The sequence below is a fragment of the Schistocerca gregaria genome, chromosome 5, assembly GCF_023897955.1.
Source record: "Schistocerca gregaria isolate iqSchGreg1 chromosome 5, iqSchGreg1.2, whole genome shotgun sequence".
NCBI classification, from domain to species: domain Eukaryota; kingdom Metazoa; phylum Arthropoda; class Insecta; order Orthoptera; family Acrididae; genus Schistocerca; species Schistocerca gregaria.
In genome coordinates this window covers 139,226,058-139,248,766 of record NC_064924.1, presented here as the reverse complement: position 1 = coordinate 139,248,766, position 22,709 = coordinate 139,226,058, and the positions used below count along the sequence as shown (strand labels likewise).

At 38.5% G+C, this 22,709-nt stretch overlaps 1 long non-coding RNA gene across 2 annotated transcripts in view; it reads left to right on the top strand.

Annotated features, from left to right (window-relative positions):
- The window catches only part of LOC126272101 (uncharacterized), a 116,497-nt gene extending 94,335 nt beyond the window's left edge, over positions 1-22,162 (top strand). Inside the window, exons 3-6 of one of the 2 annotated variants that reach the window (XR_007549179.1) lie at positions 6,350-6,624; positions 8,424-8,541; positions 9,925-10,078; positions 10,727-22,162. This is a non-coding gene — a long non-coding RNA (uncharacterized LOC126272101). The remainder of the gene's footprint in view (positions 1-6,349; positions 6,625-8,423; positions 8,542-9,924; positions 10,079-10,726) is intronic. The other variant, XR_007549180.1, reaches the window with a different exon arrangement.
- The last annotated feature ends 547 nt before the right edge of the window (positions 22,163-22,709 follow it).

Below are 22,709 nucleotides of genomic sequence, written 5' to 3'. Positions count from 1 at the left end.
ATCGACTTTTTTGACAAGTTTGGCAGTCACTATGCTGGGTCTTCCACTTCGCTCTTCGTCATGAACATTAGTTCGGCCATTTTTAAATTTTATGACCCATTGCCGCACTCCACCTTCAGTGATTACATTGACACCATACACTTCACAAAGCTGCCGATAGATTTCTATCGGTGTACAGTTTTTTGTAGTCAGAAACCTTGTTACAGCACGCACTTCACACTTTGCGGCATTTTCAATTAACGCTGACATTTCAAACTGTCACAGTAATTCAACGGAGTACAGCACGAACCTCTCATTAGCACGGCAGGATGCCGACTGAGCGATGGAATGCCATGACACAAAGATGGCCGCAATAGCCCCGCCCCTAACGGACACAAACGAAAACGTAATGTACTTTGTGGATAGCCCTTGTATAACATTTTCCTTGAATAGTACCTTAAAGCTAAATGAGCATTGCAAATAGTGCCCATAGATGATAACATACACCTAAGATACGATAAATACATTCAGTGACATCACATAATGAAATCCTTAAAAATTAATGTGAATTTATTCGTAGAGTCTGTTATATTGTAAAAAGGATTGATTAGTAACCAGTTTAGCAGCTTGCTCCTGAAGCTACTTATGTGAGCCGAGCGAGAAGAAAATGGAAGTTTATCAAATATTTTTAGACTATTGATTATATGGGAGTTCCCTGTTCTTGTCAGCCTGTGCCTAGGTATGTCTAATTTTGTTTTGCCTCTGGTATTATGGCGGTGTAAGTTTTCCCTCATATCAAGATCTGCTATATTGTTTTTTGCATACAATGCTGAGGTGTATATATAAAGATTAATAACTGTTAACATTTTCAACCAAATGAACAGTGACCAGCAGTGCTCTGATCTACCAGAATTGCTCATTGCCCATATCACTTTCTTCTGATTTTTTTTAGAACTTCAGTGATGTGAAGAGTGTGTCCCCATATCAGCAGTCCATACGCTGTATGTGACTGAAAGTCCAAAATAAATAACTCTTAAATATTCTTTTATCACCAGGCTTCTCAGTTTCCTCATTAAACACGTAACTCAAGACAATTTTGTGCAGGCATGGTTGATGTGTGTTTCCCACGTTAACTTAGTCTACATGAATTCCTAGAATTTTAACTGCTTACACCTCTGCCTCTTTTGACAATCCTAGTATAATCTGTTGGTTTTTATCGGGATTGCAAAGCAGTGTATTTGATGAGAACCAATTTAGTGCTGCTTCGAGGCCATCTTGCATCATATCTTGCAGAACTGATATGTTCTCATGCTGAGCAAGCAAAGTTGTGTCATCAGCATGACAAATAACAGTATTGGGGATAAAATGGGGTAAATCATTGACTGCAATTATAAAAAAGGACAGAACCTTGTGGGACCCCTGTCTTAACTTCTAGAAATTGTGAGTCTTTGTTTCTGACAGAGGCGAACTGCTTCCTATTGTTTAGGTATGATTCAATTACTGCCAATGCAGAGTCTTTTACACCATAGAATTTGAGTTTAACAAGTAAGATATTATGAGAAATGCAGTCAAATGCCTTATTTAAATCACATAAAGGAAGTGAGGCTTTATTTTTATTCTCGAAGGCTGCTATTGCTTCATTCACAATTGAAAGAACAGCAGTGGTGGCATTTCTTCCCTTGCGATAACCAAATTGACTAAGTTATGCGACTCAAAGTAGTAGTTTAGTTGGTTATAAATAAGAGATCCAAATATTTTCGAGAAAATGGGAACTATTGAAACTGGTCGGTAATTTCTGAGATCATGTTTGTCCCCTTTTTTATACACTGGGATAACTTTCGATATTTTTAGAATTGTGGGATAGACTCCAAACTCTAGACACCTATTAAACAGAAAGGCCAATGTTTCACTAATTATATGCACTGTTTTTTTAAGTTATGTAATTGGACGACCAAGAGTACCGTAGTCCATGCTCTTGGAGTTTGAGAACTTTACCACTACCTTTGTAATCTCAGTGGGTGCGATTGTCCTCCATTTAAAGGTATTGTTTGCAGGTTGTTGTTGCTTAAGTAGATCACTTGCGTTAGTGTTTGTTGTTTCAATTTTGTTCCTAATATCACTTACAGAGTCCATGAAAAAAAAAAAAAAAAAAAAACAACAATTAACTTTATCCGGGTCAAGAGCTATGCCATGTTCACCATTCCTGCAGTGCTCTTGTGCAACAAAATTCCATGCAGCTTTGCACTTATTAGGAGCCCCTTCAATGTATCTTTCATATGCTGTTCTTTTTACTATTCTGGGAGACAGTTCTCAGTGGGACTCATCAGCAGAAGTAGCATTTCCTGAAGATGGCGAACAGTTGGATCACCGAACTATCGAGTCAAGTTGATTTTAGGATCCGGCAGCAAACCCGAAGAGACTTTCAAGACTTATTACGCCGGGAAAGCCTACGTAATCACATGTGTAAAACTTATTGGCTCACTGGGCGTCTTTTTTCTGATGGTTTCATCAGAGATAAAAATGTTTTCCAGTCTTACCAGACAAAATCACAACGTTGTAGAGCCACAACTGGCATTTATAAAATGCATCCCCAGAAGGAACTTAGGGGAGAGGTATATATTGTTGGTAGTCAAAGCACATTTTTTGAGAATGTTGAACTCAATAGAGACAAAAAGTGGAGCTGCCTCCTCCTTGCGCCAAACTCCTCAATTTTTAAAAGATGAGTTTTCAAGGTATGTGTGGATTCTGCGTTGTTGGACAGCTTTATGCAGGAAAACGGTGTGCCTCAGGCTTCCATCTTGAGTGTTGTCCTCTTGGCTATTGCCATTAACCCTATTATGGCCTGTCTCCTTCCATGCATATCTAGCACCCTTTTGATGATTTTGTGATCTATTTTAGTTCTCCATGGACTTCTTTCCTTGAGCAGTGTCTTCAGAGATGTCTCAATCATCCTTGCTTGTGGAGCATAGACAATGGCTTTCGCTTTTCCACTGACAAAACTGTTTGTATGACAGTGGCAGCAGAGTGGGCTTCTTCCACCATCTTTACACCTTGGACCTGTTGCTCTTCTGTTTGCGCAAACTACGAAATCCGTGAAGCTCATTCTTGATACGAAACTTTCTAGGTCTTACAATGAGTCTCATCTGGCTGCTCACTATACGTGGTCCATCAATGTCCTGTGTGTCCTCAGCGGTTCTTCCTGGGGAGTGGATCGGACGACCCTACTCGATTTGTACCTAACCCTTGTCTGTTCGAAAATAGAGTTTGGGTGCTTCGTTAATGCATCCATATGTCTGTCCATCATACAGCGTCTCTATACGATCCACCATCGTGGCTTTTGTTTGGCCATTGGCACATCTTAACTACCCCAGTTGAGAGTCTGTATTCAGAAACTGCTAAGCTCCTGCTGTCATACCAATGTGATGTTCTCCTCTCTCACCATAACTTTCTTGACCTTTGTGCAGAACTTCACGATAGTATTTTTGCATACACCGAAGGCTCTCGGACTGACATGGTGTCAGGTGTGCTTTCGTCATTGGCACCAACGATTTTCAGTATTGGCTTCCGGAATACTGCTCAGTATTTACAGAAGAGCTTTTCGCGCTATATCAGACCACGCAGCTCACTTGACAACATGGGCTTTTCAGTTGTCATTTGCTCAGATACTCTGTGCCCTTCAGAACCTGTGTGTGCTGCACACAATCCATCCCTTTGTGCAACGGGTCCAGGAAAACTTCCACTTGCTCACTCTTGATGGGACCACTGTGATGTTTATGTGGGTCTCTGGTCACATCAGTCTATTGGGAAACAGGGCTGCTGACACTGCAACCAAGGATGCAGTCCTCTTACCTTGGCCTGTTAGTTCTTCCGTTCCCTCTGATGATCTCTGTATTGCTGTATGTCAGCAGGTGGTGCCCTTTTGTCACCACCACTGGTCTTCCCTTCATGGGAACTTGCTCCAGGAAAGCTGTCTGCCGTACCTTTCTCTGGTATTCTCGCCGAGAATAGAGATGAACAGAAGCTCTGAAGGCAGGACTAGGTCGCAGGTCTTATCCGCCTTAAATCTTTTACAGAGGTTTGACTGATCTGCTCTTGCCACAAGATCATCATTTTAGCTAGGTTGCATATAGGGCACTGTCATTTTAGTTATTGCCATTTGTTAAGTGGTGATCCCCCATAACTTGGTGCTATTTCGTCTCCCTTACTCCTCCTCTCACTTTTTTACTACTGGAGTTAATTTTATTCGGCTTGTGGTTTTATTTATATAGATATGATTCTGTATGTGTAGCAGCAAGTAAGTTGGTACATGGTAACTAGTAACTTTGCTTTACAATATTAAAGTTTGGATTTGCAATGTTCAGACTGATATAAAACTGAAACTGAGAGCTGATGGCAGTACACAAAATTATTTGTAACAAGTTTCTATGGTTTTGATTCAATGTTATTACACTGTCTTTACTTGGTAATTCTTTCTTCATAAAAGCTAGTAACTTTGAGTAAATACTTCACTTTGGCTGTATGAGTCAAACTAGCACACACATGTTAAGTTCAGAAATGGAGTGGGAGAGGGAATAAACACTTTTATCATAAATGTGGCACACTGTGGATCAAATTATTGCTTTTCCACATCTGCTCTGGATAATCATGTAGGAAACATTCACTTGCTACTGTAACGTAATCAAGAAAGAAAGAAAACTTTATCTGAACTCACTACCTTGCATCGTATTCGGAAAAGTCAGTAATGAAATTCAAATGATCGTCACAGCACTGAATGTTGGTTACGTTATGCAGTGGATTTTTGAATACTGTTAATTAGAACAGGTACGCAGCTAGCCCGCGTTCTCTTAATCTCAGGGAAAAAATGTAAAATATTGCTTTAGTTTCACAGAACAGACCTTGCCACAAAATGTGAAAATGATAGTCATAACACAGTTATTCGTTATATTTTTGTGATCGCATAGGCCATGTCGCACGGTACCTTCCAAATCAAACTGAGAAGTGCACTGAATAATATAATATGGTCTGCCGGCACTGCTGGAAGCTGTAAGAAAATGTTAGATATTATTATGTTACCTCACTTTACCATCGAGAAGACTGCGATTCCTGAAATAAATATTTTTTAAATTTGCCGCATCTGCGGAGGTTACCCTCACAGATTGGTACAGCAGCTTCCGCTAAATTAAATGCTGAAAATGTCTAAATTATTTACGGAACAAATAACTGGCAATGTTACAAATTATTTTAAAAACATATTTGCTCAAACTCTACATATTCAAACAAAAATGCATTATTTTTACACACCTTTTTACAACAACTCTCAAGCTTCATGAACACAAGACTCACAGCCAGCATATACATTTGCTTAACATGCAAGTGTTACGCGTAACGAAACCCAAAGAGAACAGAGAAATTATTACAATACTTTTTACTATTTATACATGTACTGAATTGTCCTTTTTATCTGAGGCACGGATCATAATCACTAATTGATTTAACAAGAATACGATTTCCATAGATGATAATATGTCATGGATTCAAAGTTAAAAAATGCATAAAACGCCAAATAATTATGAATGTTCTGCATACACATATAATAAATTTAGGAAATGTTTACACAGTCTCGCTTTATTGCTTCACTTGGTCATGTTTATTTGTGTTTAAATTATTTCTCTTTCGCCGTGTGCGTGGCACTATATCGATACATGTTAACTGGTCTTACACACACGGAAAAAATTCTGTCACGCGCTTTTTATGACGGCTGGCCAGGAGATGCTACAGTGCCCATTGTCATCAACCTTTGATGGTTTGCCTTTTCCTGATTGTATGCCCTTTTTTTTAACCACGTACATTCTCATATATGTTTACCATCTGTTATTATCAGCCATTTTATCGAATGATGCATGGGCTGTCGACTGAATTTTACTTTTTATACATTGTACCAACATGACAAAGGACATTTGATCTTTAGTTCATGTTGCCCATTGTCTCTGTGGCATATTTTGTGGACTTTTCTCTCCTTGTGTCAATTAGGCTTAATGTGTAGTCACTTTTAACTCCATTTTCACCATCGTGTTCCACAATTCTGATATGGGTGCATATGACCTTAGTTGTTTTTGCTCACTAAAACAAAACAAAACAAAGCAAAACAGTCTCTTGCGATGTTAAGGACTGCACTAGGCCACGAACAACATCTTCTCTTCTAGTATGTGCCATGAAAATGTTCTTTCATTTTGGTGAAGAAGTCATAATCGCATGGACTCATATCTGTTGAATACGGTGATGTTCTGGTACCTCCTATCCCGACATATCCATGAACTCCTGCACAGGGTTCGCCATGTCATAAAAGATGGTGGGATGCCATATGTTGCAGTGTAAAGTCAAGTGCCGACTTGCCAGTCGGGAACAAGCAAGCAGAGAGGGCTGTGAAAAAGACGTCGGCCAGTTGCATGCTGACTGACCCTTCTCCAGGACAACAATGCGACCGCAGCGGCCTCTATGCAAAGATACCATAAGAGCCACAGCTCATTTCTACAGAAGCCTCAAGAGCAGCAAGCCGACTAGAAGTGTCAACTATATTACTTCATTCATATTAGGCTTTTTATATACTGAAGAACTTGCTTATTGTCTTGCTTGCGACACATCTGTGTAAGTATAAAGTTAAGTATTGTAATCATTTGCTTTTGTAACAAAACTCATTAATATGATGTGCTTGAATTGTTGTCTAGTGATCCAAGAAAGCAGGTGTTCTAGACATTCCATATTTGATAACTATGCCAGATTCAACACTATATCAGAAGATTCCATTGCTTTCTTCTCTGTGCAGGATGAAGGTGATGTAAAACAAATTACAATAGTAGGGTGCAGTGACAGTCTGCCCCAGCGGTACAGTGTGATGCAGGATTAACCTACGAATATCATAACCCACAATAACTATCACTTTGGTACCAACTGGTTCACGGCAGATATCTTGTAGGCAAGGAAAATCAGGGAATTTGCAGTCAATACATCAGTCTTGGAGGACATTCATGCCATCACAAAATACTGTCACCCATCCCATTGCTGTATGATGTGGCAATGTTACATCACCACACGCCTCACAGAGTCCCTGAAAACATTTTTGGACACACAGACCGAATGCCACTGTAATCTGAATCCACACACATTTTTCACATTTCTTGTTAGGGTACTTGAGGTGGTCTCACGCACTTTTGGACAATACACACTGCAACTCATTCAAACACAACTATCACTGCTCTCTGAACCACTTCAGCTGACCTTCTGCTGTCAGCTACATATAGCACGCATGCCACTGGACACACATCCTTCATGTTAAGGGAGTGTTGTCACTACTTTTTATCCACACATAGTGCTAATAACTTCATGGTATGGAGCATTTTGCGTAGTAAAGCTCTGAATCTCATGATTTGATTTTTTTCTCCAGATGTCACTACAGCATCTGCCTTGCCTCTCTCTCTCACTTTGTATTTCTATAACATTTTTTGACCTGTAACATTTTTAACGTGATTAGATGATTTTTATTGTGACATGCTTCTGGTATCTTTGAACAAAGTTACTTGTGCTATTTTATTTTTGTTGGTTGATAAGCAATATCTTTGTGTTGCACTGGCTTTTTGCTGGCTGGCATCAGAACAGTTTCTTTGTTTGTAAGTACACTTACTTATTCTGTAGATTTTTTCCTGGATAGCGTTGCCACTTAGAACATACAATGAGAACATGAGTGTGTCTTTGATTGCAGTATTAATTTACCTGTGTTAAATGCACTTCTCATTGTACTCCACTTTTCTATGAGTATGTGTCTACTTAGTTTTTGCAATAAGTCATTGATTCTCATTCGTAGTGCATCTCTGTACTTTTGGAAGACATCAGTTATCGTCTTTCACTCCTGAGTCTTTCCTTGCAGCATCGTAATGCAGTTCTTGATTCTAAATCATATTGACAAATATTTGCAGTTAATTACTTTAAAAACACACAAGTAGCACAGGCATTCTTTATCTCCACCTTTTTTGTCAGACTCTTTGCTCATCATAAGCTGGAATTTATATCAGCTCGCGAGAGCTGTCAATAAGTATCAATTTAACTCTGCCAGATCTTGAAAAAATAAATCAGTTCAGATTAGTGCTTTTATTAAGGCCGTTTAACACCGCAGTCACACTGTGTCACATTACGTAATTTAACAGATTTTTCAATAGCTTTGAATGGTGCAATTCACACTTACCTCGCATAGCCTCACAGACGCCACAGATGAATCTGCGAGATCACTCCAAGAGTGATCTTTTCAAACCATCTGTCGACGTCTGTGGCCTCGCGCATGCGCAGTGGTGTGTAGTACACTGCCACGCACATGACCACATCTGTCATGCAGTTTCGTGCTGAACTCGTTACAAGAAGCTGTATTGCTATTTTTGTTATTTGTTATGGAACAGGTAACTGAAACCATCAGAACGCGTCGACTGCTGTGGAATACAGATTTGGAGGAGTGTAGAGACAGCAATTTAAAGGAGACAGCATGGGGTGAAATAGCAGAGCAACTGGGACAAAATAGTAAGTAGTTCTTAATTGTATTAGTTCAAGCTTAAAACCTTTCAAAATAACCATTCATAATTGGGTATAGTCTAATAATATTAACAACATAAATGTGTTGTGTTAACATTTATTACACTGGCTTTAATATTAGCATAAATTTGTATTATTTATACTCTTTAATGAACAGCCCAAAGTGAATTTAGTACAAAATCTCGCAAGGGTAACAAAGCACGACTTACCAAAAAGAAACTCGTGCATATTAAATACAAATTGGCGTTATGTTTATATAAAAATGAATCAACAAAAAATTACATATCAAATAATGTTCATATACAGGCAGTAGAATAAACATTCTTACTACACATCACAAACTGTAAGCATAATAATTTTTTTTGGTTAATATTAATCATACACAACAGCAGAATACATACAAATTGTTAGGACAAATGTTGTTTTGGTTATCATTAAATGTAGTTCCACTGCCATGGCATACTTCCTTCTTTGGACATGGAGTATTTAACAAAGTGATTTCATACCTCGGTAGCTTCTTTAGATGCTTGAGCACCATAATGAGGAATAAGTCTCCATGCTTTGTGATAAGCTTCTAAAATTTCATCAGGCATTATTGCTGGAGATAATGATCCCTTTGAGCAAAGATAATTGTGGAGGACAGCTGTTGCTTTGACTATCTTGTTTACTATGTGCAGCTTACAGTCTAAGGGTCTGAAATAGATACGTCATTTTTGTACAAGAATGCCAAAAGATTTTCAACCGCTCTTCTACATCTACAAAGACTCTAGTTCAAAATTCTTCTTTCATCATTAAGATATCAGTTCTTTGGGAATGGACAAAGCAAGAGATATTTAAGGGGAAAACCTTAATCATTCACAATCACATAAGGAACATTGAAGTTTTCCTCAAATAATGCTTCATCACAAGGTACTGCAATAGCATAGTTGCTTAGTCTTTTCCCCAATTCCCTCTCAACAAAAATAGTACTGTCAGATTATTTTCCATAGGCACCACAATCTATAGCGATGAACTTGTATTCTGAATCAACCAGTCCCAAAAGGACAGTATAGTAGTATTTTCTGTAATTAAAAAAGTTTGATCCAGAGTTCAGGGGGGCTTGTACATGTACATGTTTACCATCAATGGTTCCCGGGGGAAATCCCATCTGGAACGGAAGCCCTCTGCAATGTTTTGCCACGTGTTTTCGTCTGGAGTTGGCATGTATAGAGGTTGTAGGTTCTTCCATAAAGCATGACACACCTCTTAAATTATTTTTGACACGGTACTAACACCAATTCTGTAGCTGAAGCTGATTGTTGTAAATATATGTCCTGTAGACAAGAATCTGAAAAAACATAGCCAACACTTTAAGTGTCTTTATTTTTACAGAGGCAAATTTGAAAGAGGAATGGAGGAAATTACGTGACCGCCACCGCCAAGCTCTCTTCCGGAAGACTAAGTCAGGCCAATCAGCTACAAAATGCAAGCCATGGAGATACGAACAACAAATGGAGTTCCTTGTTACAACAGTGGAACATAGGAAGTAAAGACCTTTATACATTGTCAAGTATATATGCAAATATTTTTCAATCTAAAAGTGATGAGGATGAGGGAAGACTGTGGCTGTCATTTCTAAGTGACAGTGTTTCAGTAACATGAGAAGTGTTGTTGATGTTACAACGTATGCAAACTTTACGTCTTACAGCAATTAAAATATATTTACAGTTATTCTGCACATACATACAAGATGGTAAACATACATAAAAGGCATTCGATTTCAACCAGTCATATCGGTCATCATGAGGCACATGAATGGCTGAATCAGTATGGCAATACTGATTAAATACTAACAACAAGAAATAACAGAATTGACCCCTGTGGCACCTATCATAATTTGTATCCGGAACTTCTGGTAGCCAATAGTATTTAAGCAATGACGTCGTTTTATTTCTGCCATTCTTAGGCCTGATGATGACCAATGGGATTGATCAAACACAATTGTCTTGTATATATATTTACCACCCTATAAATAAGAGTTGCAAGACATAAATTATTACATACATTGCAATTAATAGTTAAATGTATACACATTAAGTTTTAAAATTTAGCTCTCCTTTTAATTATTGATATTAAATATGTTTCTGCATGTGATATCACCGTTGTACTACGTCTTTGTTCTTGTGTGTTGCAGGTGTGACACTAATATCCCTCCAATGGACCAAATTGTTGTTGGGGGAACAGTCCCTGACTGGGACAGTCCTCTCACTCCAGTAGATGAAAGCATTACTGATACAGGGGAGAATGAAGAGACTAGTCCCCTTCCCTCTACTAATGTGTCAACACCAGTTGAATCCCGTTACCATCACCACAAACATATGGACAAATTAATTAATTATTTGCAAGAATAACAGAGCACCAAAAGAAGTGCAACAAAAGCTGATGACTTGGACTTATTTTTTGCCTGTGCTTGCAAGTCCACTCGTTTGCTCCCTCATTTTTTCCATTAAAAATATTTAAAATTGGCCTTTGGTTCCTTTGTACATCAAGGAAAATAACATCTTTTTTTTGGAAAATTTAATGTAATTCTATAGATAAAACATCAAATGAGAGCAGAGGAACACACATCTATCAGATATCACAGGTTGTAAGCTTTTGGAGCCAGTGGCTCCTCCTTGCAGCAGAGGGGTTGAAGGGGAAGGAGGAGAGGTGAAGAAATAGGACTGGCGAGGTTTAGAAAAAGGAGTAGAGTTCGGAAAAGTTTCAAAGAACCCTGGGTCAGAGGAGACTTATCAAACGGGATAAGAGGGAAAGACTGAGCGAGTGTCGTTGCTGAACTCTGCCACTTTTCCTAAACTTCACCAGTCCTTTTATATTCACTACTCTCCCTTCCCCTTGAACCCTTCTGCCAGAAGCAGCAGCCACTGGCTGGCCTTTTTCTGCCTCGGTAAAGGGGTAAAACTCAATGGTACTAGGGGCAAGTAAGGCTAGCAACCTGTTTCCCTGGTATTTTAAATATGATGCTGGCAACAATCAGAGCAAAATGACTCGGACCTTTGAAGGTGACGGAGTCCCACTTCTAGCTGACAAACCAGGAACTCATAAGATACAACTTGGCAAACAAATGGTAATGAGATGGGGTGCTATTAACATCAACTACTCTGGAAAGAAGGTAGAGCTGGCAGAGGCTGCAAGTAAGATGGAGTTAGACGTTTTAGCTATTAGTGACATTCGGGTAAGGGGTGAGAAAGAAGAGGAAGTGGGAGAATACAAGGTCTACCTGTCAGGAGTCAAAGCAGGAATAGCACAATGGGGTGTAGGGCTTTACATCAGGAAAGAAATGGAACCCAGTGTAGTTGCAATAAGGTGCAACAAATGACTGATGTGGATAGATTTGACAGTGTCTAGCAAGAAAATTAGGATTGTGTCATTATATTCGCGTTGTGAAGGGACAGATCAAGATAAGATGGATAGTTTTTATGATGCACTCAGTGATGTAGTTGTTAGCGTAAAGGACAAGGACAGTGTTCTGCTCATGGGTGATTTTAATGCCAGGATTGGAAATCAAACAGAAGGGTACGAAAAGGTTATGGGTAAATTTGGAGAGGATATGGGCGCCAACCAGAACGATAAACAACTCTTAGATTTCTGTGCCAGTATGGGCTTAGTAATCACAAACTCCTTTTTTAAACATAAGAACATTCACAGGTATACTTGGGAAGGCAGGGGAACCAGATCTGTCATTGACTATATAATAACAGATCAGGAATTCAGGAAGGCTGTGAGGGACACACATGTATTCCGGGGATTCTTTGATGACACTGATCATTATTTAATCTGCAGCGAAATTGGGATTGTAGGGCCGAAGGTGCAGGAGGTCAGGTCAATATGTAGGAGGATAAGACTGGAGAAACTTCAGGATAAGGAAATCAGGCACAAGTACATAAAAGTGATCTCAGAAAGGTACCAGTTAGTTGAATGTAGTCAATTATAGTCATTGGAAAAGGAATGGACAAGGTACAGGGACACAGTACTACAAGTAGCTAAAGAATGTCTTGGAACAGTAGTGTGTAAAGGTAGTATGAAGCAAACAGCTTGGTGGAATGACTCAGTCAAGGCAGCCTGTAAAACGAAAAAGAAGGCGTATCAAAAATGGCTACATACTAAAAATCAGGTAGACAGAGAAAGTTATGTTGAAGAAAGAAACAAAGCCAAACAGATAATTGCAGCATCCAAGAATAAATCTTGGGAAGTCTTTGGGAACAGGTTGGAGATTTTAGGTCAAGCTACTGGAAAACCATTCTGGAGTGTAATTAGCAGTCTTCGAAAGGGAGGTAAGAAGGAAATGTCAAGTATTTTGGACAGGTCAGTAAAACTGCTGGTGAATCCTGTGGATTCCTTGGGCAGATGGAGGGAATCTTTTGAAGAGTTGCTCAATGTAGATGAAAATATGATCAGTAATATGTCAGATTTCGATGTACAATGGGATAGGAATGATGATGGAAATAGGATCACATTTGAGGAAGTGGAGAAAATAGTCAGTAGATTGCAGGGCAGTAAAGCAGCTGAGGTGGAATGTCAGGTCTTAAATGGCTACACAGGATAATTGAAATGGCCTGGGAGTCGGGACAGGTTCCATCAGACTGGAAAAAAGCAGTAATCACACCAATCTTTGAACATGGAAACAGAAAAGATTGTAACAACTACAGAGGTATCTCTTTAATCAGCGTTGTGGGTAAAATCTTCTCAGGTATTGTCGAAAGGAAAGTGCTAGTATCAGCTGAGGACCAATTGGATGAAAATTACTGTGGGTTTAGGCCTCTTAGAGGTTGTCAGGACCAGATCTTTAGCTTACAGCAAATAATGGAGAAGTGTTATGAGTGGAACAGGGAATTGTATCTATGCTTTATAGATCTAGAAAAGGCATATGACCGGGTTCCTAGGAGGAAGTTATTGTCTGTTCTACGAGATTATGTAATAGGAGGAAAACTTTTGCAAGCAATTAAAGGTCTTTACATGGATAGTCAGGCAGCAGTTAGACGGTAAATTGAGTTCATGGTTCGGAGTAGTTTCAGGGGTAAGACAAGGCTGCAACCTGTCTCCACTGTTGTTAATATTATTTATGGATCATATGTTGAAAACAATAGACTGCCTGGGCGAGATTAAGATATGTGAACACAAAATAAGCAGTCTTGCATACGCGGATGACTTCGTTGTGATGGCAGATTTGATTGAAAGTTTGCAAAGTAATATTTCAGAGCTAGATCAGAAATGTAAGGACTATGGTACAAAGGTTAGCATCCCCAAAACGAAAGTAATGTCAGTGGGAAAGAGAGATGAACGGATTGAGTGCTAAATAGGAGGAACAAAGTTAGAACAGGTGGACGGTTTCAAGTACTTAGGATGCATATTCTCGCAGGATGGCAACATAGTGAAAGAACTGGAAGCGAGGTGTAGCAAAGCTAATGCAGTGAGTGCTCAGCTATGATCTACTCTCTTCTGCAAGAAGGAAGTCAGTACCAAGACTAAGTTATCTGTGTACTGTTCAATCTTTCAACCTACTTTGTTGTATGGGAGTGAAAGCTGGGTGGATTCAGGTTACCTTATCAATAAGGTTGAGGTTACGGATATGAAAGTAGCTAGGATGATTGCAGGTGCTAGTAGATGGGAACAATGGCAGGAGGGTGTCCACAATGAGGAAATCAAAGAAAAACTGGGAATGAACTCCATACATGTAGCAGTCAGGGCGAACAGGCTTAGATGGTGGGGTCATGTTAAACGCATGGGAGAAGCAAGGTTACCCAAGAGACTCGTGAGTTCAGCAGTATAGAGGGTGTGAGGAGTCGGGGCAGACCAAGGAGAAGGTACCTGGATTCGGTTAAGAATGATTTTGAAGTTATAGGCTTAACTTCAGAAGAGGCGCCAATGTTAGCACTGAATAGGGGATCATGGAGGAATTTTATAAGGGGGACTATGCTCCAGACTGAACGCTGAAAGGCATAATCAGCCTTAGGTGGTGGTGGTGGTGGTGGTGGTGGTGGTAAAGGTGAAGGTAAAGGATTACTCCGAAAGCTAGCAAGTTTTCTTATTTTCTGTGTGTATGCCAATGGATGACTTAAGCTTCTTCTTTTTTGTGAGTAGTCGCCTGTAATCCAAAAGTATTTACATCCTGCCACAACTTTTCTACAACATTTAAAAATACATTTAATAAGCCCAGTGGCCAGCTTGACAGTCTCTTGCTGACCAATTGGCAAAAATATTGAAAATGAAAGGTTTCTACCATTGCTGGCTCTTGTCTTCCTACATGGTCTTTTGAAAACTGATGCAGATCATATGGGGGACAGATCCTGAAATGATTTCCGATGGATAATTTTAGCACCTGAGTCTGCTCCGAGACTTCATTTCTCCAAGCTTGTGAGCTTCGGGATATTATGAAGTGCCCTACCTCGACTATGTGGAGATCCTTTAGCACCACATAGCTGGACTGAAACATGCTTATTAAAATCAGTTTCTTTCTGTTACTGTAAAAGTGTGAAAAATGAATAATGAGAACCAGGCGAAGAAGAATATATGACGATACTGTATCTACACAATAATTAATATGACAGATCTTTTCCAGTTTTTTATTTTGTTTTGTTGAAGATTACTGTCCACAAACAGCTAAAGTATGAATGCTGTATTAATGAGTGATTCTTGTTACATTAGAGTATGAAAACATTCTTCTGCTCTTCATAGATTATAATCTCTGGAACAAAATGAAGTACGTACAAGAATTTGGAAACAGATATGTGAAATCTCAGTTTATTAAGCAGAGCGTGGAAGTTTGAAAACTGAAATACTAAATTACTTCTAGAAGTGTTCAAATATGTAATTTATGATTGTTTCTGCAAGAGTACTGTTCCTAAGATGTATGTAATGGAATGAAAAAGTTTGAGAAATAGCCGAAGTGCTCTGACTGAAATTGTTGTTTCTGTAAAGTTCTGTAAGTTGTTAAATAATGCATTTTGTGCAAAATATTTTCAATCATTAGGCATTTCATTGTGCAGACTTGTCACATCAGTAACTTGTACTGAAATTACATTGTATCTAACATTTCAGCTGTACAAAATCAGTATGATAAAGTATCAAACAATAGAAAAACCAGAATGGAATAGTGGAATTAAGAAAAAGGATAGTGCTATTCGCCATATAGAGTAGATACTGAGGAACAGCAGGCGCAACAAATAGACTGCTAAACATGACCTTTCAGCCAATAGGCCCTCTACTAAAGTGTACACACACACACACACACACACACACACACACACACACACACGTACGTACGTACGTACGTATACTTCAGAAGAAGGCCTTTTACCTGAAAACTCATGTTTGAGGCAGTCTTTTTATTGTGCCTGCCTGTGATGCAGCATCCCCTCTACATGGTGAGTAGCAGTTCATGATTTTCATAATATTGTATAACAAATTACACTATTTATATTGACTAAAAAGTACTAGGCATGTAAAGGGTTTTGGTTATTGCCTATTTCAGTGTAAATAGTGATATAAAATTCTTCATACACTATATAATACAGTTCATAGTATATTTCAAAACAGTGAGAGTGTATCAGCTCTGGATTGTTTATGGAAGATGATTTTATACTTCCTGTGCTATATGTAACTGCATTTATTTTTTCCTTTTGTCTAAAATTTTTAAAATTAAATTCTTTGACCAGAATACAAATAGCAGAACAGAGGAGGATCACCAGTGGGTACTGTAACTCTACAACTGTAGCATTAGAATGTATATGTATATTTCAATCTTTTCCCAGAATTTAATAAGTGACACATATAGCTGATTTTAACAGAAAAGTTTAGTTATTAAGTGAGATGTGGTTTTGAACAATCAGAATTGTTATCCATCATATAGGTGTAATTTTTGTCTGTAGACAGGAATTACAGATGTGATACTTGATAATTTTACTTTATTCACTTCCATTTGTTGTAACTATTTTGAGAGTGCATATTGCTGAGTAGTGTCCATTAAAAAGGCACATAATTTGCCAGTAAGTATCCATTTAACAAAGAAGATGTGAATTCATCAAAAGTTACCTATGTAATATAATTATCAGTGCACCTTTCCTGTAATCTTGCTTGCTCTGTCTTATTGGTACAGTGTAAGCATCAAGACACTGATATATGTATAGCTCACAATGGTGGATCACTTTTTTTTTACACTGCCTGACAAAAAAAAAGTGAAGCAACCGCGAGACATGGTCAGATGTGAATGTAACTTTGTACATCTACACACCAGTGGCAAGTATATAGACGATTAGAGTTACAGTTCTGTGAAAAAGTTAGGACAGCTAACAGGGTTCATTACTGTTGTTAATGTTTAGTGTTGTTAGCAGGCCTGTTAAGATATATAAGGGGGCATGAAGTGTGTCAGATTTTGAGTGATGACTCCAAAGGCCACTGACATGACATGTGAGACAATATTAATAGCACCTAACTATTTGAAAGAGGCATCATTCAGGGATTCCATTTGGCAGGCTGGTTGAATCGTGCATATCCAGATTTGTGGGGCATTAAATGTGACATTGGCCTGATATAGGACAATATGGAAATGTGAGAGCAGAAATAACTCATCGCCAAGCTTCTGGGCGACCACATCTTATGACCGCAAGGGAGGATCACCATGTTTTGCAGCGACGCCTTTGCGGCTGTGCGTGCCATCAGAGAATAAGTGATGGACTCTGTGCAGCATTGTGCGCCGTCCTGCACCATTTGTTGGAGAGTAGTGGCAATTGGACTATGGAATTACCAACCTGTGCGTAGGGTGCCATTAACACAACAACACAAATGGTTGCTATTGGAGTGTTGCCTTGACCGAGAAGCACGGACTGCTGGTGAATAGTGTCACATTGTGCTCAGAGATGAATTGTGCTCCTGCACTATCCCATATGACTGTCGTCGGTGCGTACAGAGGTGACTTGGGGAGCAGTCCCATCCTCTTAATGTTTTGGTGATCCGCAGTGACATTTCGCCAGTCGTGGTGCGGGGACCCATCGGTTATGGCTTGAGGTCATGGCTGGTAGTGATGCAAGGAACTCTCAGGGTACAACAGTACGTCACGGACCTACTTCATCTTCGTGTGTTAACTCTCGTGTGACATTATTGTGATGCCATTTTTCAACAGAACAGTGCTCGTCTACACATTGAATGTGCATATATGAAATGACAGTGGGACACTGAGGTACTTATGTGGCTAGCAAGGTCACGAAATCCATCCCCAGTTGAACATGTGTGAGACCAGTTCGGATGTCAGCTCCACACCAGTACAATTATTCAGGGTATCGAGGACCAATTACGACAACTGAGGACCAGATTGCCTCAGGGGAGAATAAACAGATCTATGACACCCTTCCCAATCAGATTAGCTGATTAGCCTAGTGGACTGAAATGTCATTCTGCTGGTTTAATGGGATATGACTATTTTGTAATCACAGAAATATCACATCTGCTCATGAAATTTGTCTGGTTCCTCATCCTCTTCTGGATGCTTGACATTTTTTTTCCAGGCAGTGTATTTGTAGACATAATGTTAAAACTAAAAACATGAACACCACTGGTAATACCAGCAGTTGTAAGTTACTATGTAGCATAGGTTAAGTTATTGCATAGAGTTAATGTGGCAGTGTTTAATGAAAATGTGTGGAATGCATATATTGAGAATGTAACATTGTCATTGGTGCAAATCATTATTTTTATTGGCAAGTGAATACTAGATAGTTACTTGTATCTGTTTGTCTTCTGTTACTTCAGAAGGTACTGACAGATTTTTTACAGCACCATGTTTAGGTAACCTGAATGCAGGCTACTGTAAAATACATTTTACCACTGAAATGAATATAGACGGTTCTTGAACCATTGTCATTCATTAGAGGTATAGTGGTGAAGGGGCTGCTTGTATATATGCTGTTTGAGCTGCAAGAGATGATATACACACACTCAAATTGTTCTTCTTTCTCTCCCAACCAATTTCTCATTGCTTTTACAAGAAACGGAGCAGTTGCACATTACAGCATCCCCTTTGTTTAGTTTTTCTGTCCATCCTGATTTGTTTTCCGTGATTTCCCTGTATCACATTCCGGGATGGTCCCTTTGAAAGGACACGGCTGACCTCCTTCCCCATCCTTCCTTGCTCTGATGGGACTGATGACCTCACTATTTGGGCCACTCCACCAAATCAACCAACCAACCATTTCTCATAAACTAGCAATGCTGTGCTAGTGATGACCTTTTCTAAGTATAAAATAGTGTCTTGCTTTGTTTGTTAACGTTATTACCAGATGAAATATTATGCTTCTTGGAATAATTGTTGTTCATTCAGCCAGAGGAAATGTAACAGAAGCAGGAAATTGGGAAATGTTGGTTTGATAACAGAGAAAAAGTTTGTAAATAGTTTCTACCCTGTGTGTTTAAGGGTTTGCTACAGAATTTCATTAAAGTCAAGAAAAATACAGCCGATCTTTAAATTGGTCATTTGCTTTCTAAGTACTTAATGTTGTTTTTTTTTTTTTAATAACTCTGTAGAATGTACAGCCACATCAGCCATACCAATTTTAATGTAACTTGTGTCATTTACATTTTATTTTGTTCATTCTGTAAACTGATTTTGTTATGTCATTCCATAAAAAGCCAAGTTTTGGACATGCTCACAATGCTGTGAGCTGCATATTTGACAAAAACGATGGAGACTGTTACATATCACTCCACAGGAGATGGTTTGGTCGGTGATTGCTTTTTCAGTTCTCAGGCAGACAAACAACCCCAATTAAGATCTCACATGGACAGTATTTTGAGTATGTATGTTCATTTATGGTGAATCTGTTTCTTGGTGCTATCACCAATACAACCACAACCATCAACAGTGAACATCAGATCTGAAGTAGGCTGGACAAAGCAGAGGCTCACAGGCCTTGGGCATGAAAAAAATGTCCTGATGCTTGCTGCATAATGTGTGTTCAGAAGCTGCTCCAAATCCTCCATCTGAATAACCCATCATTTCCAAACTATTAGTTTGGATATTGTAAACAGGTAACATATTTACAAGAACCAATTTTACTGGACCATCCAGCACACACATGCCCCACTGCGACAAATTTGACTACTTCCGAGCAGCAAGTGTTAGAACAGAATTACCACAAAGTGCAACTGGAGCAGAGTGTATACTGGTGACGGAAGTCAGCTTACACTTCTCACCTCTAAATAGTGGAAGATATGTTTTTGACACCATGATAAGTTTGCCGGATTTTGCTATCTGCAGAAATTATTGAAACCAGGGAAGATACAGCATGTCAGACCACTAATCTAAGGCTGGCTTTCACCACTGACTGTCATACTGTCACTAACTTTTAATACGGTAACAGTAGTGAAGACTATTCCTGCCTTCTGGAATGCACTAATGGTTTGAGCACATGTAGTGATCATTCCATCATCTACACTTGCAGTGATTGTCTTAAGTGGAGTCACCCTCCACCCACAAGCAACATCAGAATTAAGATGCAAACATCATTTAGCAGCACCAAGTTATGGCATTACTAATGTGGAACAACCTGAGAGATGCAGTATTGGCAACTTTCAACAACCAACACATAACAACCATTCTAAAAGTAGAAGAAGAAGGAGCAAAGTTACAGCAGTGCTTTGCAAGTGCCTGCCTTTGTTTGTTTGGTATTCCACCATCTTGTACCACTTCATGGTATTGTGGTTTCTCACTGAGTTACTGGTTTGACCCATTCATCATCAGCTGTGATCACATGTGAACCATTCTTTTTTTGTCTGTGGGTGCATTCAGCTTGGAAGAAATAAAATTAACTTGTTGAATTCACACCTTGTATTAAATATTTATGCTTGATTACCATGTCATTTGCCTCAAAGGAAAAACAACACATGTAGTTTCACACTTGATTGACATCAGTGTCTGGCTATTTCACTAATCGACATTTCTGTTTGACCTTTTCTGCAAGCAATTCATGTGTACACAGATGTACATAAGAAAGAGGATGCTGACAGTGTACGGTGAGTGTGGGATAGATAGTCTGCAGTCTTCTTCAACACTGTATCAAATAAGTACATACAAGGATGTGTTACCATCTGCCTTGTTGGCCAGTTTTACCTTGGAAGGCTGATGACTGTGTGTTGAACCAACATGAATTGACATTTATCTGTGTCTTGTGCTCGCGTATGTGATCTAATAATGAGGTTGCAGCCAACGTGAAATCCAAAATTTCCCCACAGTGAACTGCAAATTTGGTAGACAGAAGAGTGAAATTAAATATTATCTTCAAGTATTTTTGTATGTTCTCACTTGGCTAATTTGAAGTTAGACATATTTGTGACCCCACTGAGTATTTTCTGTATACTTTGTATGTATATTTACTGAAAAGAATATTTTATGTTTGTACCTAATATGCGGTGCAAACAGGTTTTTTTTTCTGTAGAGGAGAATTGATGCCATTAATACTTCCAACACACTGATTGTGTGTTTATTTATGTTTATACCAATAAATAGATTTTATGAATAAATTCTGTGTTGACACAGCTACAACTACAGTCTGTTCAATATGTTAAATGAAATATATGTTGTATAAGCTTTTAGATTGTTAGAAAGAAGATACATCAATTATTCTATGCTAAATGTTTTGTATGTTTTTGCAACACTTCTTCATAATTCAACATTTTCTAGTTTAAAACGTATAATTAAAGATTTTTAAAGTCTGCAAAGCAACAGACCTGCTTTTTATTTTGTTAATTAAAAGCTATTATTCATTAACCAAAGCACAAACGAGGAAGAAGTGAAGCAATTATTTTCTTTATTCTAACTTAAGTTGTACATTAGTTCATAAAAAGTAATCTAAAATAATTGTAGATCATTTATAAATTGCAAATGTTTTATGTTAAACATATCTGTGGAATTAAATGAAACAAAAAGTGTTTGCGTCAAGGTGGACCCAGAATCCCACATTGTTTTATGGAAACACTGACCAACAAAACAAGACTTCATGTTACATGACTGTTTTTTTGCTACTGCAAAAGCTTGTACAGAACCTGAATGGTTGTTGAAAGGACTCACTGAAAGTTGTTTAATTTACATGCCCTCAAGAGTTTGTTGGAAAGGCTCACAGTTATCAGTAATTTTTAAGTGTATATTCACCACTGGGGATCTCATCTTTTGCTCTATTGTGGATTGTTACATAATCCATTTGTTAGCCATTGCTTTGATTACTGTGTAATTAGTAAAGGATCTAGAGGTTATTTATATTTTTTGTGGACTGATTTCTTGTATGTCTAATATGCTTCTATTTTACTTTTACAATTGTACTTAATGTCAGTTTCTGGTATTGTATTTGTTTTTGCAGTACCTATGTTCAAGGCTCAAAGTTGAGGACTAGTGCTCTCAATAATCACTATTTATTAGTAAGATACTGTAATCTAATTGTTTATGTAGTCATTATTTACTTTAATCTGTGTGTCTTTTTGGGATCTATTAAACTTGTTTATTTTGAAGAAAGCTGTAAAATACCATGTTATCCAAGAAGCATGGGTCAAGATAATAATGAAATAAAATACTATAAAAGATTTACAACTGTTTGTTTTAATTACTAACCCACAAATAAAAGGCACAAACAAGCTGTAATACTGTAGTTTTAGCACCATTACCTTATCACATAGTTGAAAGAGCCATACATACATACACACTCAAATACTGTGTCAAAGGAACATAGTGAGAGAACATTTAATGCATTACTCCCTCTCTAGTGATGATAGATCCAGTTTTCTTAAGTGTACTTCATTTATTCCTTCCTCTCACAGTTAGTTTAGCTTCAAGCTCTCATGTCAGTGTTTCTTAGTTTACAAGAACTGAAAATCAGAAGCCCTGAGTTGCTGAAAGGCATACACAAAAGAAAACTTGGTAGCAGAGTTATCCTTTTGTGAGCTAGACTCTCTCTCTCTCTCTCTCTCTCTCTCTCTCTCTCTCTCTCTCTCTCTCTGTGTGTGTGTGTGTGTGTGTGTGTGTGTGTGTGTGTGAGAGAGAGAGAGAGAGAGAGAGAGCGTGCGCGCGAGAGGGAGACCGGCCGTCCATACTGCTACAGGGGTATAGGCATGTATGTATTGTACTCTAGGTCTACGAA